This window comes from Plecotus auritus (assembly GCF_963455305.1).
Source record: "Plecotus auritus genome assembly, chromosome: 2".
Classification (NCBI taxonomy): domain Eukaryota; kingdom Metazoa; phylum Chordata; class Mammalia; order Chiroptera; family Vespertilionidae; genus Plecotus; species Plecotus auritus.
Genome location: NC_137771.1, coordinates 92728920 through 92744669, shown reverse-complemented (window position 1 = coordinate 92744669; position 15750 = coordinate 92728920). Strand labels below are relative to the sequence as shown.

Genomic DNA, 15750 nt, shown 5'->3' with positions numbered 1-15750 from the left:
TTCCTGTAGATTTACCTATTCTGGATATTTCATAGCAACAGAAACATAACATTTGTCCTTTTGGGTCTGGCGTATTTCATTTAGCATATTTTCTAAGTTGATCCATGCTGCAGCATATAATGGTACTTTATTCCTTTTCATGGCTGAATATTATTCCATGCATGAGTGGACCACATTTTGTTTATCCAAGCATCAGTTGATGAGCATTTGGGTTTCCACTTTCAGCTATTATGAATGCTGCTATGAATATTTAAGTACAAGTTCTCATGTGGACATATGTTTTCATTTCTTGTGTATCTACCTAAGAGTGGAATAGCTGGGTCATGAGTTAACTCAATGTTTAACATTTTGAGAACTGCCAAGCTGTTTCTAAAGGTGGCTGCACCATTTCACATTCCCACCAGCAATGAGTGAGGGTTCCAGTTTCTCCACACAATCGCCAACACTTGTTATTATCTTTTTTTTTAAGCCATCTAGAGGATGTGAAGTAGCATTTCACTGTGGTTTTGATAAATATTAGATGTTTGATAAATATTTGTCAGATAAATGATATTTATGTATAACACGAACAAACAGACCTTTCAACAGGTCATTTGACTTGCAAGTTTATTAACTAGCTAGAAGATTTAACACAGGGCCCAGAATGATTATAATTCAATTTGTAAGTTATTTTTATATTGTTTTCTCTCTTTTTTAGTTGCTAGTGTTATCTATGTGACATTATAAAGGTGGCGATTTGTCATGAAAATTCATGTGGCTTTGCAGGTTTGAATGTATTTTACAGAATAAGCTAAATTACAGCCAGAATTCCAACTTTTGATATTGTTCCTACTCAAACACCACCAATGAATGGGGAAACTAGGAAAGGCTAATTCCTGAATCCAAGACAGGGCAAATGAATAAAATAGCATTTCCCACATGGCCTTTCCTTTGCCTTCTCATTGGAACACATTACAACTTGGAAGCTCCATACACCAATTCTGTGGTGACTGTGTGAACTATTACTCTTGTTTAGAGACTTGCCTCCTCCTAGGCAGGCCTGTCTTCAAAAAAGCATTTGATAGTACACTTGGGTACATGGGCTGGGGGTAGGGAGAGACTTAGAAAAATGTAAGTGCTAAAACTTCTTTGGGTCGAGTTTTCCTCAGTAAACACTAGACCATGGGAAACATAACAGGTTCTGAAAACTTAATTTTGATGAATCTGGACGTTAGAGAAACAGCCAGCTGAATCAGTTTCCTCATGGGCAGTGGCTTAGCCTTCTTATCTCAAGTCAGAGGTAATGGTCCAACTACTTTTGCTTGGTTCTAGAGCAGGGGTGGGCTAACTTTTTGACTCGAGGGCCACAATGGGTTCTTAAACTGGACCGGAGGGCCGGAACAAAAGCATGGATGGAGTGTTTGTGTGAACTAATATAAATTCAAAGTAAAGGAGTGGAGGGGAGAGCAAGAGAACCCTCCGCTCTTTCGGCTCCGCGGGCCGGATCCGGCCCGCAGGCCGTAGTTTGCCCACGGCTGTTCTAGAGAGTTCTATGTTGGCTAAAACCCATCTATTTAGTCCAGGCCTAGACAGACACTTCTGCCTATAGTCCTGAAAACTAGAGTTCCACTTAACCCTGCAAATTAAAGGCTCATGATTGGGCTTACAACTTTGTATGGTGTGCAGGTGTCCTCAGAGAAACTGCTGGGGTGGAGTCAGTAGTAAGTAGAATAGCAAGCTTTCTGTATGTATAACATCATCTTGCCTAACTAGTCTCAAATAATTCTACAGTAGTATTGTCTTCAACTAGTTAAGAGGCATATTTGTCTTTGGGATTTGGGGTTGTGGTGGTGGTTATTTTCCACAACCAGTTACCCGGTTATCTGTCTGAAGTTGTTTCCAAAGGCTGAGAACAGGCCCTTTCAGAACCTCGGTAGGAAAAGTATTAACAGTTGGAAACATGTCAGCTGCTTTATGGAGGAAGCACAGCCCAGGCCTGGTTTCCCTAGGCTCCGTGATAACTTGGTCTGCAGCAGCCAGGGAGAAGCTTGGTGGTGGGAATTGTAGAGATGGAGAGCGGCTCAGAGGAGGCCCCGGCTTTTCAGAGTTGAAACAGGAGCCCTCTGAGAGAAAGAGATATTGCATGTGGCTTCCCTGATGCCTCGGAGGGCTAAGTGGATGACACAGCATCAGCCGTTCCTTAGGGGGTGGGGACACTGTGGCCGCTAGAAGCCTCTGCCCTCATCGGCCCCTTGGGGGCCACAGCCATAGTTAAGCATCAATTGTGGAGTGTGGTGAAGAAAAGGTGACAAAGGCCAAGTCAGCGTTCAATTTGTTGGACGGAGAATACGCTCCCGGATGGCAGCACCAGAGCTAGAAGGACCGCACCCTGGGAGAGAAACAGCATTTAGTCAGGGGCCGGGTGCAGCAACAGTTCCTAAATCTCCTGCCTAATCATCTACTCGCTCCACCTGGATGCGGAGCGAGGATCCCGTGGAGAGAGAACCGCGCGGGTGGGACTCACCCTCTCATTTACCTCCAAGACCCAGAGGGGCAGCACTAGGTCAGGCACCTCGACCCCCACGCCACCCCTTGTGGCCTCCGAGGCTCCCTTCTCTTGCCTCTTGGGCATTGCTGCCTTTCCCCCTCCTCTGTTAAAATCGTGAAAAAAGAAAAAAAAAAAAAAAAAAACACGGAGTGAAGTGATGGAAAACTGGAGGCGGAGAGTCGCCTGCAGTGAGGGGCTGGAGGGGAGGGGGCGAGGTAGTTAGAAGGTGGCTGGCCTGCGAGCGCTGAGATGATCGGGATCAAGCTCCTGTTCGGCGGCCTCAGAAACCTTGTCCCTGGGGCTGCCCGACCCATCCCCTGGCCTGGGGCGCCTTGGGACGGCGTGGGGCAAACCTGGGGCTGCGGTGGGGGTAGGGTAGACTTCACCTCCATCCCTCCCGGGATGGAAACTGCGTTCACCCCGCTGAAATAGGGGCGGAGGGGACAGGCGGGTACCGCGGTCCCTCCCACCCCCTAGTCTGAGCCGCCGCCGCGGCTGTTCAGTAACACGTCCCCAAGAGACTGGCAGGAGCAACACGTGATGTGTCTACTTATCAGGGTGAGAGGGGGAGAGCGAGTCTCCGAGCGTGCGGGCGAGGAAGCGGGGCGGGGGACCGAGGCGGGGGCCGAGACGACGGCTGGGGTACCGGGGTGGCCAGCTCCTCGCCCACCTCCCTCCCTGTGGGAGAAGAGGAGGAGGGGAAGTGACTACGGAGTTGATGAACTTTGCACATCCAGAAACGCCATTTTGATTCCTTTTCCGGAACAAGTTTGCATCTCTCCTCGTTCTCTCCCCAAAGCCCACCGGTCCCCACGGCATCATGCCTGGGAGCCAAGCGCCCTGCCCTGCCGTAAGTACGCGCCCGGGGTTCCGGCTCTCGGGACTCGGGTGGCAGCGAGATGTCTGGGACTGAGTGGGAGCGACCTTCTAAAGAACTTTTGGGGATGTGGAGGGTGAAGTCTGCAGAGCTTGTTGTAGTTTTCAAACTCGCCGTTCCCCGGAGCCGAGGACCTGAGCGCCCCACGCAGCGCTACGTGCGCTCGGGGCGGTGGGGCCGGCCCGGGATGAGCTGGGCAGCCCTCTCCCCTCGGGCTGCGCGCCGGGCCGCTCCTCCTCCTCCTCCCCCTCCTCCTCCCCTTCCTCCGCTCCTTTCCCCTTCCCGAGCCGCCGGCTCTGCCAACCAGCTCCCAGCGCGAGCCGCCGCGGCCGCCGCAGCGCCCCGCCGCCAGGACCTGATGCGCATCCATATTAGCCGTCCGAGCGCTGGAATTCGGCTCGACCCGCGCCGCACCCACCACCCAATTTATTTTTAACCAGCAGCGCGGGGACTCGGATGGTGCTCGCACCGCCGGCCAGAAACATCTTCCCAGCGCTGCTCTCCATCTTCCGCCCTCGCTCCCCCGACATCCTCCCCCCCATGTGGGAGGGGAAACTTTTCTCCTACATACTTTCGAGTCCCTCCCGGGCCGAGCTGCGCGGAGATGACGGCGCCTGCCCGCTGCCGCAAGGTATCCGGGGGTACCCGCTTAGGGTGCTGGCTCGGGGGTGCCCGCTCGGGGCTGCGCAGTGGGAGCATCTGCCGCGCCCTGCTTTGCGGACTTTGATCCTCCCTGGCAGACGGCGCCGGCCGGGAGGCGGCCGCGGGCAGCCCTGCGCCCTCGCCCGTTCCGGGCTCGTGGCTGGGGGTCACGCCGACCACCGCCCCGGGTGACCAGAGGAGGTGGGGGCCAGAGCTCTGTCCGCGTATTGTTCCCTTGCCCTTCCGTTGGCGGCGTACGTGTTTTCGTGGGAGCCCTCGGTGTGGAGCTGAGCCTGCATCGCGGTGGGGGGGGGGGGGGGGGGCCTCGGCGCCCGGCGCCGTCACGAGCACAGGAAGGAGGCCGGGAGCATCCGAGGCGGGGCCGGCTGCCGGGGCCCGCTTCGCCGCCCAGCTGTGGAGCGCGCTCGGAAACTTTTGTCCGCTGCCCGCTGGACCAATTTTTTTGCGAGTTCTGGGGCTTCCCTTCCTCCTCTCATCCGGGCCCGCAACGCCCAGCGCGGGGGGGGGGGGGGCGTCGAGAGGTTGGGGACCCAGTGCGCCCCCCACCCCCAGCCTCAGGCTCAGCCCCCCGCGCCCCCTCCCCGTTCGCGGTCTCTTAGGAAACTGCGACCTTAATGGTTGCTAAGGAGCGGGGAGGTCCTTCCCGTCGCCGGCCCCCTCCCTGGGACGCGGCGTGTTTTCTGAACCCGGACGAGGGTCGCGTCGAGGATGTGGTGACTGCCTCCCATGCCGCTCACGGGGCCGGGCGAGGCGCGTGAGTGCGGGACGAGGCGGCCGAGCCCACTTCTCGGCCGAGTTACTTTACTTTAACGGCGGGGGTGGGGGTGGGACAGGGGTAGAGGAGGGCGCAGCGGGTGCGAGGACCCCGGGGTCTCGGGGACCCGCCGGCGGGCTGGCCGGTTGACAGGCGCCGCGTGCAGCTCGCGTCCAGCGTCCGTGGTGCATCCGTGATGGGTTATAAAAGAGGAGGAAAGTATTTCTCCTTGCTCAGCAGATTTGCCCTCCCTCGCTCCTTACTGGTTAGAAGATAGAACGTGAGCCCAGATCCGGACGAGCAGTTCACATTCCATTACGAAATTCTACACGGCTTCAGAGCCAGCAGCAGCACACATTCGGGGCACTTTGGAGTTTTTTCTTTTTTGGGGTGGTGGTGGTGATGGCGGTGGAGATGGGTAGAAGGGTGAATAAAAAATGACTTTGCGAGTTTTTGGTGTGTTGAAAAAACCTGCCCGAAGGTTTTCATCAGTAGCAGAATTAACCCTCATGCTTGTTTTAGAGTTTAGATTTAAGCTTAGCCTTTTGAAAACCAATGGATATAAAGGTTGCTTGTTGGATAGGGATGCTGGAAATAGGGAGGTATTTCTGTCTTGAAGAGACTTGAGATGATTTCTGCAAAGGTTGAGTTGCTAATGTGCATCCCATAATTTTGAGATATTTTCTTTAAATATTCAGTGGTCTGTGTATGCACGTGAGTGTATTCTGAAATAAGTTTAATTGAGGTAGAAGGTGGAGAAAAAGGAACTGCAACGAAAGGAATGGTTTTTGTTTTGTGTTTAGGGAGGGGTGCCCCCAACCACCATCACCACCTTCACAATCCTTAAAATGCATCCCCCCAGATCTGGTGCTTTTTCGAGTTCTAAGACCTAATGTAACCCGGAAGTCTAAGAGACTGAAGTCTTGGCTGAAACTTCTTCTTTTTTTGCAAACTTTTAGTTCTATGCTTCCTTCAAGAGTCACAAAGAACTTTTGAAGGAATAGGTTCAAAATTATTCTTCAAATTTATGCAAAGGTGAGCCACTAATTTTAGGGTTATTTTTATTTTTTGTTTTTTTTTTATTGCTGCTTTTGGAGGGAGCCTTCTGGGTACCGGCTGATGGATCCTGCTTTGATGTGTTTTGAGCTTTGGTTACACTGATGAATTAAACATTTGAATGGCTTTTATCAAGTTTTAAATGTGTGAAAAAATACCTTCTGTCCTACCCCCTTTTTACAAAAGAAAGGGAGAGCCCTTTGATTTAGTTATTTGTTTAGCTTGTGCTCCATTTGAGATTGTTAATGAACTTGCACTGTTTTATCATTCTTAAAAATACTGCTAAGCTGATTGCATTTTAGGATATTTTGTTTTTAAGGAGGGTTTGCTGACTGTGATACTCTTAAGTGCTGCTGATGCTTACTATTATATAGCATATGATTCTGAGTTTTTTGGATACTAATTTTTCATTAGAAAATCAAGAATCTAAGCTGTCATGTTTGTTATGTGATGGGGAAGATGGGTCTGACTCAGCGGGCAGAGGTGGTGCATCCATTCCTAACTGTTTACATCATCCAACAAATGACCTTTTGACTCAAGGGTCTTCTATTTTAAATTTCTTCAGGCCGATTCCAGAGGTCTTATTTGCATCCAAGACAGGTACAGATATTGAAGGAGGGAAATAAACCTAATTTTGTTAATCCTGCACCTGATGTACAGATGTTTATTAGTTACTTGCTGTATGTCAGGTAGTAGCTGATTGCTATTATGTAGCTTTCATTTTTTATGTTCAATTTTGAATTGTTGTGTTGGTCCACTTCCTAGGTCAGTTTTGAAATCTTTGCTTGCTACCTTATGCTCAGTTGTCAACATCATTTACTACCTTCAGCAAAGGCTATTTCCTGATTAATAAAATTTAAAAAATTCTCTTACGTTTATGGCATAACTAATATAAATTTAACTCCTACAAAAATTGGTTAAATGTGTTCACTAGAAAGAGTCAGAAGTGAATCCCTTTTGATGTTTCTATTCATTATCCTTCTGAAAAGTAGGTGATGCTCAAAAGGTCATAGGATAAGGGTTGCTAAGCAGCTAAACAGAAGGATGCTAAAATTAACCAAAGCATTTTTGAAAAGGAGTCCTTCCCTGGTTTACATTATTTACTAGCTTTAATTAATTTCTGAGTTCTCCATGTCCTTTGACCCAGGAAGGTAGGATGTTAAGTTTGTTTTGTTTTTATCATATTTAAATAAGCACTCTTTCTTTTGTAAGCATCTTTTAATTGAAGTTCATGCTCTCTGGCCAATTCTGGTGTCAGATGGCAGTTTGGGAGGACTTCTTGTATATTACCTGTGTATTCAGGTTAAAACTTCCCTTCTGGAGGATATGTGTGAGTAATATCACTAGTATTTCATTTATTAATAGCAGAAATTTTAGTTTGTTTTGGAAAAATCTACCTAATACATGAAGCAATGTCTTGGTTCACTCTTTATTAAACAGATTAGCATTTAAAAGATAGAAATGCAGTATAGTGTCAGTAGGAAGTATGCAATATAGTCTCTCCTAATAACAGGACATCATTTCCTTACCCCTTTACTGAGATTATCATTCCTTTAGGTTTTGATAGAGCTCCTCCTTTTTACTCCACTTCCTCATCTCCGTTTACCCAACACAGTTCTAAATACCTTTTAAAAATAATTAGGTTTAGAATATCTTCGGAAGGACTGACCAAATGTTAGGAAGGGGGTGGGGGTGGGGGGGAGGGATGTGATATACATTACATTTCTGCCATAACTATGTTCAAGGATCTTGGCGTTTTCAATGAGATAAAATGGTTGAAATCTAACTGAAGCCATGGTTGGTTGAAAGGCAAGTCCTCTGTAAGTCAAGTTTCCCTGCCTCAAGGTTACTTGTGTACATATGACCTACTGAACAGGCAAAGTTGAGTAATATTTTTATATCCAAATATAATTAAGAAATTGGATGGGTTCCTTTGAGGGGGCAGGGTATATGATTTTTTTTTTTCTGTCTGACTTAGGAAATGATTTTGAGTAGAAATAGCCCCAGCCCTCTTCAAAACATAGGGGTCAGATTGTGGTTTCCATGCCTTAGGGGGCCTCCCATAAATCAGAGGTAAAAGGTGTACCATATGAAATACAGAGGGAGGCATAGGATGTGCTTTCTGAAATGCATCACTTATTTTTAATTTCCCCAACTCTAATAGCAGAATACAGAGAGGAAAACCAGTTGAAATGTTTGCATTACTACTGGGATAGAAGAATGAGGAAGATGGGAGTGAGGGGATGGACTTTTCCCTGTTATGTTAGCTGTCCTGTGGACAGTGTCATCCACTGTGCTGGTCTCAGTTTCTCTTCTCACCTTCCCTGGGTATTGACTGTTGGTGTCATCAGTTGGTGGAGATGGGGTGGGGTGGAGAGGAAGGGAGGCCCTCGAGGAGGGCACAGGGAGCTGTTTCTTCCAGCTACTGGTGCATCTTGTTTCTGATGGTACTTCAGGATACAGGTGAGCCAGTCAGCCATCAGTAGAGGTGGCTGCCTGTGAATAGGTGCTTCAGACAAAAGAAGTGGGAGAGGGTGGAGACTGTTTGTTCAGTGTGATTCAAGCAAGTAATGCTAAGAGAATTTGAAAGCCTCTGTAAAATCCCCAAGACCGGGTACTGACTGCTCCTGCAGGATTCACCTGAGGCCTTTTCAGACTCCGTGAGGGCGGGTGGTCCTGATAGGGTGGAGAAAGCCCAATGAAAACCCCCACATTCTTTGTCAGCCAGCCAGACTGAAGAGAAAAAGTCTCAGTGGGGGTAATTAGATAAAGCTTTTAAATGGCTCTATTTGTTTTTCCCCTGGCCTGCTTGGTATCTCATCTAGTTTCCCCCCTTTTTCAGAAACTGTGGGGTAGGATTGTTATACAAATGTTTGAGACTTTTAGTGGTTTAATTACTTTGAAAATTTCCTTTCTCAATAGGGTGTACCTTGGACAAAGTTAACGTCACCCTGCTTTTGTGAAGAAGGCGTTTAATAAGATTCCAATTTTATCCTCAGAGCAACACGGTGAGGACTGGGTGGTTATATTAACCCATTTTAAAACTGTACCGATTTCCACCCAGTGGCTGGTCATAAATCAAGCCTAGGTAGGACCCAGCCTAGCTCTGTACAACACCTGCCTTTTAAAGTCCGCTTGGCCTCAGAAGACTGAGCAGTTAATATATAGTACCTCTCTATTTGTGTGTGTGTGTGTGTGTGTGTGTGTGTGTGTGTGTGTGTGTGTGTTTAAAAAGGGACCAGATCATTTAAAAAATAATTCTGTGGTTGAATCTGAAGATGTAAAGTAATTAAAAAAGAAACTTTTTAGCCTTTGGCAGCATTTCTGTTGATGAATACGATTATACACGTTTTCCCCAGCAGGTTTTCTATATTGTGGAGTTGTTGTAAGGATGAAATAAATGTCCCAGAAAGTTAAATTCTATTTATGGAAGAAAGTATTATATTTTGAGCTCAGGAAACTTTGTGGGTGCCCATCTGGATTTCCTTTCCAGAATTGTGCATAATGCCATTACTTTAGGCAGACTTTGCCTAGGGTTTTATGTCCAAATCAGGGAAGGCAGCACTTTCTTTTTTGCTTTGAGTGCCCAGAGACAAATAGAACTAGCAAGTTATTCTTAGGGAATAAGAATAGTTCAATAAGGACTGGATAAGGAAAAGACGAGTTGTAAGCTTTAGGCTCTCCCTTTAAAGCTGGTTCTCAAGTGAGCGGTTTTGCCTCCAGGGGGCATTTGGCAGTGTCATGAGACATGTTTGATTGCTTTGCTGGGGAGGGTGCTACTGGCCTTTAGTGGGTAGAAGCCATAGGTGGCGAACCACAGGGGTGGCCCCACAACAGAGGATTACCCAATCCCAAATGTCAGTGTTCTTTAAAATACTATAGTTGTGGCCTGTGTCTTATGTGCAGGTAGCCTGGTGTACTCACAGTGTTGCATGTGACACATTTGAACATCTGAAATTTTATAAAGCAAGTAAGCTCTTACTATATGCCTGTAAGGTACCGTGGTTGGCAAGTTCAAGGTTTCACAGAAAATTTGGGGTTGGGGAAAACATTAAGTGGCATCAAATACATTTTAAAACCTCTTAGTAAATGAAAGTTCTAGAACTCATCTGCTTCTAAAACAAACCAGATTCACTGGCACCAGGAAGCTGTTCTGGTAGGTGGCTCAGCTTTCCAAGTCGCTTCTTCAGACATTTAGGAAACTTGCTCTGGGGCTGTCATCTGCCAGGCCTTCCTCGCGTTGTAACTTATGTGGAGTATACCACCCACCCCCCCTTTTTTAAAGTGTTTGAACTAGCCCTTACTCGCTAGACAGTTAATGCTTCTGCACTCCTAGTCTCCCTTATTTTTTTTGTGTTTTTTTTTTTTTTTTTTTTTTTTAGGTTTATTTGCAAAATTCTTACGTAACTATTCGCCCTTTTTACCAGGCCGTGTTTTGGAGTCTGGTCCTCTGTCCCTCCGTCTTCTCTTTGAGAGGGTGGATGGATGGCAGACCTGCTGCCAGGGCTGGAAGGGCTAGGGAGAGAACATGGGGAAGAGACTGGTTATTTTTATGTTCTTGGGATTCCAGGACCTCAAATACACACCGGATGTGGTTAATTTAAAGGGGGAAAATGGTATACAAACATAAAACTGAATTCTTAAGACCAGAAATGTCTCAGGGACAGGAGTGATCTTTTAACCACAGGTGCCACTTGTCCTGGGTTCCCACTTACCTTATAGAAACATGTAACTCTCGAAGGTAGCTTTTTGCACATCCTAAATCAGTGGACAGACTGTCAGCATCCAGTTCGCATCCATTGGTGCTGAAGGGGCTCAGTGGCTGGTTCTAAAGCCACCTGCGCCCTCCACAACAGTAATAAGAGCCATGGATTCTGATCCTCTTCTGCCTGTCTTGTTCTCTATCTCCATTTACAGCTTTCCCCAAGCTGGGACCTTTTGTCACCCTGATCACCTGCAGGCACCTCAGAGGTAACTTACAAGTCATTCCTTCCCTTCTAGAATCTGATCTGGAATTCACCATCCACCCAGTCTTCCATGCCCAAAAGTGCATTTCAGTCCTTACCTCCAGTCTCTCTCAACCCTCAGCCCCCATGTTCAATTAGCAGACCTCTCTGAAACTTCTCTCCAGTCTAACGCTGGAACCCAGTGTCCCACTGCTCCTGACCTAAGGACCTCATCATTCTGCAAACGCCTCCTCAGTTAATTTCCTATCACCAGTGGGTCCAAACTCCAGTTCATTCTCTGTTCTGCTCAAAAGCTAAAGCTGCACATGGTGTATGCCTGCTGAAAAACATCGCTTGGCTTCCTTTTGTCCACAGGAAGAAATCCAAACTCCTCAATTTGGCACACAAGGACCTTCATCATCTGCTTCCTAATTGTCTTTCTAGTTTTAGCTCTTGCCACTCTCTCTTATACATCATGGCTACACTGAATACTTTCTCACTACTTCTGCTTTTGCGTGGATTGGTCATTCTGTATTATCCATCCACTTCTAGTAAACAGTATTTCTTAAATCTTCCAAGACAAATCTCAAATACCACTTCTTGCAGGGAGAATTATATCCTCCACCCAGATTAACTCATATCCCCATCTGTCTAGTCTGTCAGTTGTATTTTACCTGTTCACATGTTCTCCCCCAGCCCCAACACCCGCCCACCCCCCTCAAGAATAGGGAGGGCCCTGGCCAGTGTGGCTCAGTTGTTTGAGCATCATCCTGTGCACCAAAGGGTCGCTGATTCAATTCCTGGTCAGGGTACATACCCAGGTTCTGGGTTCAATCCCCGGTCAGGGCTTGTGCAGAAGGCAACCGATAGATGTTTCTCTCTCACATTAATGTTTCTCTCTCTCTCTCTCTCTCTCTCTCTCTCTCTCTCTCTCTCTCTCTCCCCGCTCACTCTCGCGCTCTCTCCCCCCCCCTTCCTCTGTCTCTAAAAATCTTTAAAAAAAAAAAAAGATTAGGGCGGGACTTTTACTCCTATTTTTCTATCTTCTGTACCTAGCCCAGGTTGGTGCATATTTGATAATAAGTGTTGATTTGAATCATTTTCTAATACAAAAATTAGAGTTTAAATATCAGTACAAAATAAGAGGAAGAGGTAGACATACACCAATGTCTTCAGCACACCAATCAGGCAGAGATTTGGTGCTAAGTGCACACTGGTGGTAAAGAATTTGAATTACAGACATTTTAAAATAAAAGTTTGCTCAGCTTAATTTACTTGAAATTTAAGAGAAAAAGATCGTTGTTAATGCCTGATTGCACTAAAAGCTGTCACGCTTGGGCCCTTACTAATTATAACCACTTTTGATTGGCTATTGGTTTGAAGTTTATATTAAATGGGAGAGATGGGCACACAGATCAAAGAACAAAATCATTTCAGAGCTCCAATGTGTGGGCCCATTTTCTCTGCTTAGTTAGATTTTTGTTTCATTAGTGGTATGAGTTAATAGGAGTGGTGGTCTGTGTATAATTTAACTTTTCTTTTTTTCCTTTAATCCTTGGATTTAAAACAAAATACCAAGCCAGAAACCTACGGGATATGGGTCTTGCTTTCTTTGTGTGTGTGCATGTACAATATAGAGGTCAGTGATACATAATATTTATACAGAGAATAATTTTCACTGTTTTAGGGGAGCTTCGTTTATGCTGAGACTTTATTGTTAGAAAAAGACAAACCTACTTCTGAATATACAAAATCAAATCAAAATCTTCTCTTAACTTTCTTTTAGAAGTGGTACAAATATCTCCAGAAGTAGGGGAGGTAGGTATCAAGAAGATGAGGGGAGAGGCATTTTGCCTATGGACACTCTTGTACCTTTACATTTTGAGCCATGTGAATGAGTTTCTTTTTCAAGCAAGGAGTTAAAAACATTTTAAAAACCATTTCTCTTTCACTCTAGGGCATTTAATTGTTTTGAGGGATAAATGCATAAAACTGTTTAGTGAACATCTCAAATAGGTTTCCCACAACTTGGTTAGTTAAACCTACATTAGATTAAACTGTCCTACTTAAAATTTTAAACCAAGTGTAATTTAAAGAAGGCTTACCTCTTATATCTCTGAATTCAATTTGTGTTTAAATCGTGAAAATAAGATTTCTAAGAACCATTTGTGGCTTAAATGGTAAAGCTTCCTAACCCCCTATTTCTAAATATTATATCAAGTTGGATTCAGTATCAGATTCAATATACTTTTGGAAAACAGACTTTTTTTTTCCAACCCAAAATTTGCCAACCTCAAGTGGCTTTTTAAAATAAAACATTTATAGGTCTTTAGTTATTGATTTTTATTTATTCAATAAATATTTGAATACCTACTATGTTTTTAAGCACCAAGGGTACTAGTAGGAGAAACAGTTGCTAGCTGCTTCATAGACTTTCTGTGCTAATAGTTAAATATGACAAGAACATGTGAAGTGAAATTTGTCCTCTGAGTCTGTGGGAGGAGCAGAGGATGCTGGGAGGCAGGTCAGGGAAGGCATTCCTCAAAATTAGCATTTGAGCTGATATCTGAAGGGGATGGTGAAGGGAAGGAGGGTGTGTTTGAGGACAGACAGCTAATACAAAAGGCCCTGAGGTTGGAGAGGACAGTGTGGCCACTGAGGCGAGAAGTGTGGGTGTGTGTGTAGGGGGAAAAGACAGAAGTAAATGGCGTGCCTGGTAAGGTAGATAGGGGCTAGAGCATGCTGCTTGTGGCTCACCTTCATTTGGAGTTGTTTTTTTTCTTAACTCTGGGAAGCCATAGAAGGCATTAGGCCTAGGAATGGCATTGATGAAGTTTGCATTTGGAAAGATTACCCCTGCCCAGTGTGGAGAAGGAGGCAACTCTTTTGCCTTCCATTTCAAGATTAGTGAGAAGGCTGGTTTTTCAAAACTTTGAAAACCAGTGGTGGCTTGGAGTATGGTGGCAGTGGTTTTTTTAAAATATATTTTTATTGATTTCAGAGAGAGGAAGGGAGAAATAGAAACATCAATGATGGTGAGAATCATTGACCGGCTGCCTCCTGCCCTCCCCTACTGGAGATAGAGCCCACAACCTGCTTTTGTGCCCTTGACTAGAATCAAACCTGGGGTCCTTCAGTCCCCAGGCAGATGCTCTATCCACTGAACCAAACCGGCTAGGGCAGTGGTCGGCAAACTGCGGCTCGTGAGCCGCGGTTTGCCGCTCTGTTGACTAATGAGTTTGCCGACCACTGACCTAGCGGCTTAATCACAAGGAACAACAACAGCCTGTAATTATTGGAATCGAGAGTCTAGGTCAGTGGTCGGCAAACTCATTAGTCAACAGAGCGGCAAACCACGGCTCGCGAGCCGTGGTTTGCCGACCACTTGGCTAGGGCCTCTATGGGTTTGACAGAGATTTAAGAGGTAAGGAAGGACTTACAGCTGGGTGGAGTGGGGTGGGGTAGGGTGGGGAAGAAGGAGAGGACTTTCAGGTTCTGGCTTCTGTAACGGGTGGATGGTGATACGCCTTTGAGATCAGAAAGCAGGTTTAAGCAAGGTTTATGAACAAGGTACCTTTAAATAGTTAAATATTTATGTTTTCAATTTTTTTCCCCAGCATTTTTTCTACTTGTATTACTTTCTATTGGTTAAAAATTATATACCTGGCATGGATGAAGTACAAAAAGTGTTTATAAAAGTGAAAAAGGGAAGTTACGGTCTTCCATATGGAAACAAACAGATGGCTTCCTCCTTGCCTCCCCTCTCCTTTTCCTTCTTCCTTTGAATTTCCTGATGCCAAAAGGAACATGGATGGTTTCGTGTAGATAGCCTGAGCTTCTGCATGATTTTCAGATGAGATATGCAGCTGAATCTGAAGGGCATTTGGGCTGCTGTTTGTTTCAGTGATGCTTTATCTGTGACTGAAGCATAGGCTGAGGGGAAGAGGCTTTGGGTAAGAACAACTTAGGACTCTCAGAATTGCTCAAGCCTCTTTTCCTTAGTGTTAGGACTCCTTTCATGACCTGATTTTCCAGTTTATTTCTTAGTTGCTCAGTGGTCACCTGACGCTCCGAATGTCTCAGACCGACAGCAGCATTTTGCTTGACCAGTAATCTGTGTGAAAACAAAGTTCATTCGTAAATAAAACTTGTGTATCTATTGTGTGCCAGGCTTTACACTAGATCTGTGGGTGCCAAAGAAAAAGATTTAATCCCTTTCACAAGGAATGGAGGTTGTCCCCACTGAGTGATTGTGTAGCCTGTATTTGAACACCTCTGGTGATGGCAGACTTGCGACCCCAGGCAGTCCTTGGGTTTTTACTGCCTTAATTAACTCTTTTTTTTTCAAGGCAAACAAAATCTTTGTGGAAAGAGATAGAAAGTGGTGTGTTTTCCGCTGAGTTGGTAAAAACCAGAAGCGGGAGTGCAGGCATGCTGCCTTGTGCAATCTGACCCTCCAAGAGCTCCATTTGTGAGTGCTCTGCGCGACTCAGTGAGGGCCACCCTCACTGATTTCCTTTCTCCTGTACCCAACTCGTGCTTCTGAGAGGTGACTGCCTCACTTGCCTGCATAGCCATCCCTTTGTGTGTGAGCTGGGGCACCACCCTTTAATATGTCTCGGAAGAAGGTCTTAGCAGCCCTCCCAGATTTGGTTAATGCTTTTCTTTGATGTCATCCCAGTGATGCTTCTCCTTTACTGCATCAGTACTGACTGATGTCACCTGAAGGTCTCACTGGGCCCTAGTGAGCCTTGGTCATTTGCTTATATTGGGGAGAATGAGATTTTCCATCTCTTGCTTAGGAACTTAGGTGTTCCTGCATCACTGCCACCATAAATCCCCTTAGAGTAGGTCAAACTTTATTCTAGCCCTGCATTTGGTAAGGCTTAACTGATAAGGGGAAAAGACCTTGCCCTTCCCACTTTTT

At 45.9% G+C, this 15750-nt stretch overlaps 1 protein-coding gene across 1 annotated transcript in view; it reads left to right on the top strand.

The window, feature by feature from the left end:
• The first annotated feature begins 3059 nt into the window (after positions 1–3059).
• The window catches only part of RREB1 (ras responsive element binding protein 1), a 139673-nt gene continuing 126982 nt past the window's right edge, over positions 3060–15750 (top strand). The window contains exon 1 of the mRNA XM_080656910.1: positions 3060–3377. The gene's annotated coding sequence lies outside the window, so the exon portion shown is untranslated. The remainder of the gene's footprint in view (positions 3378–15750) is intronic.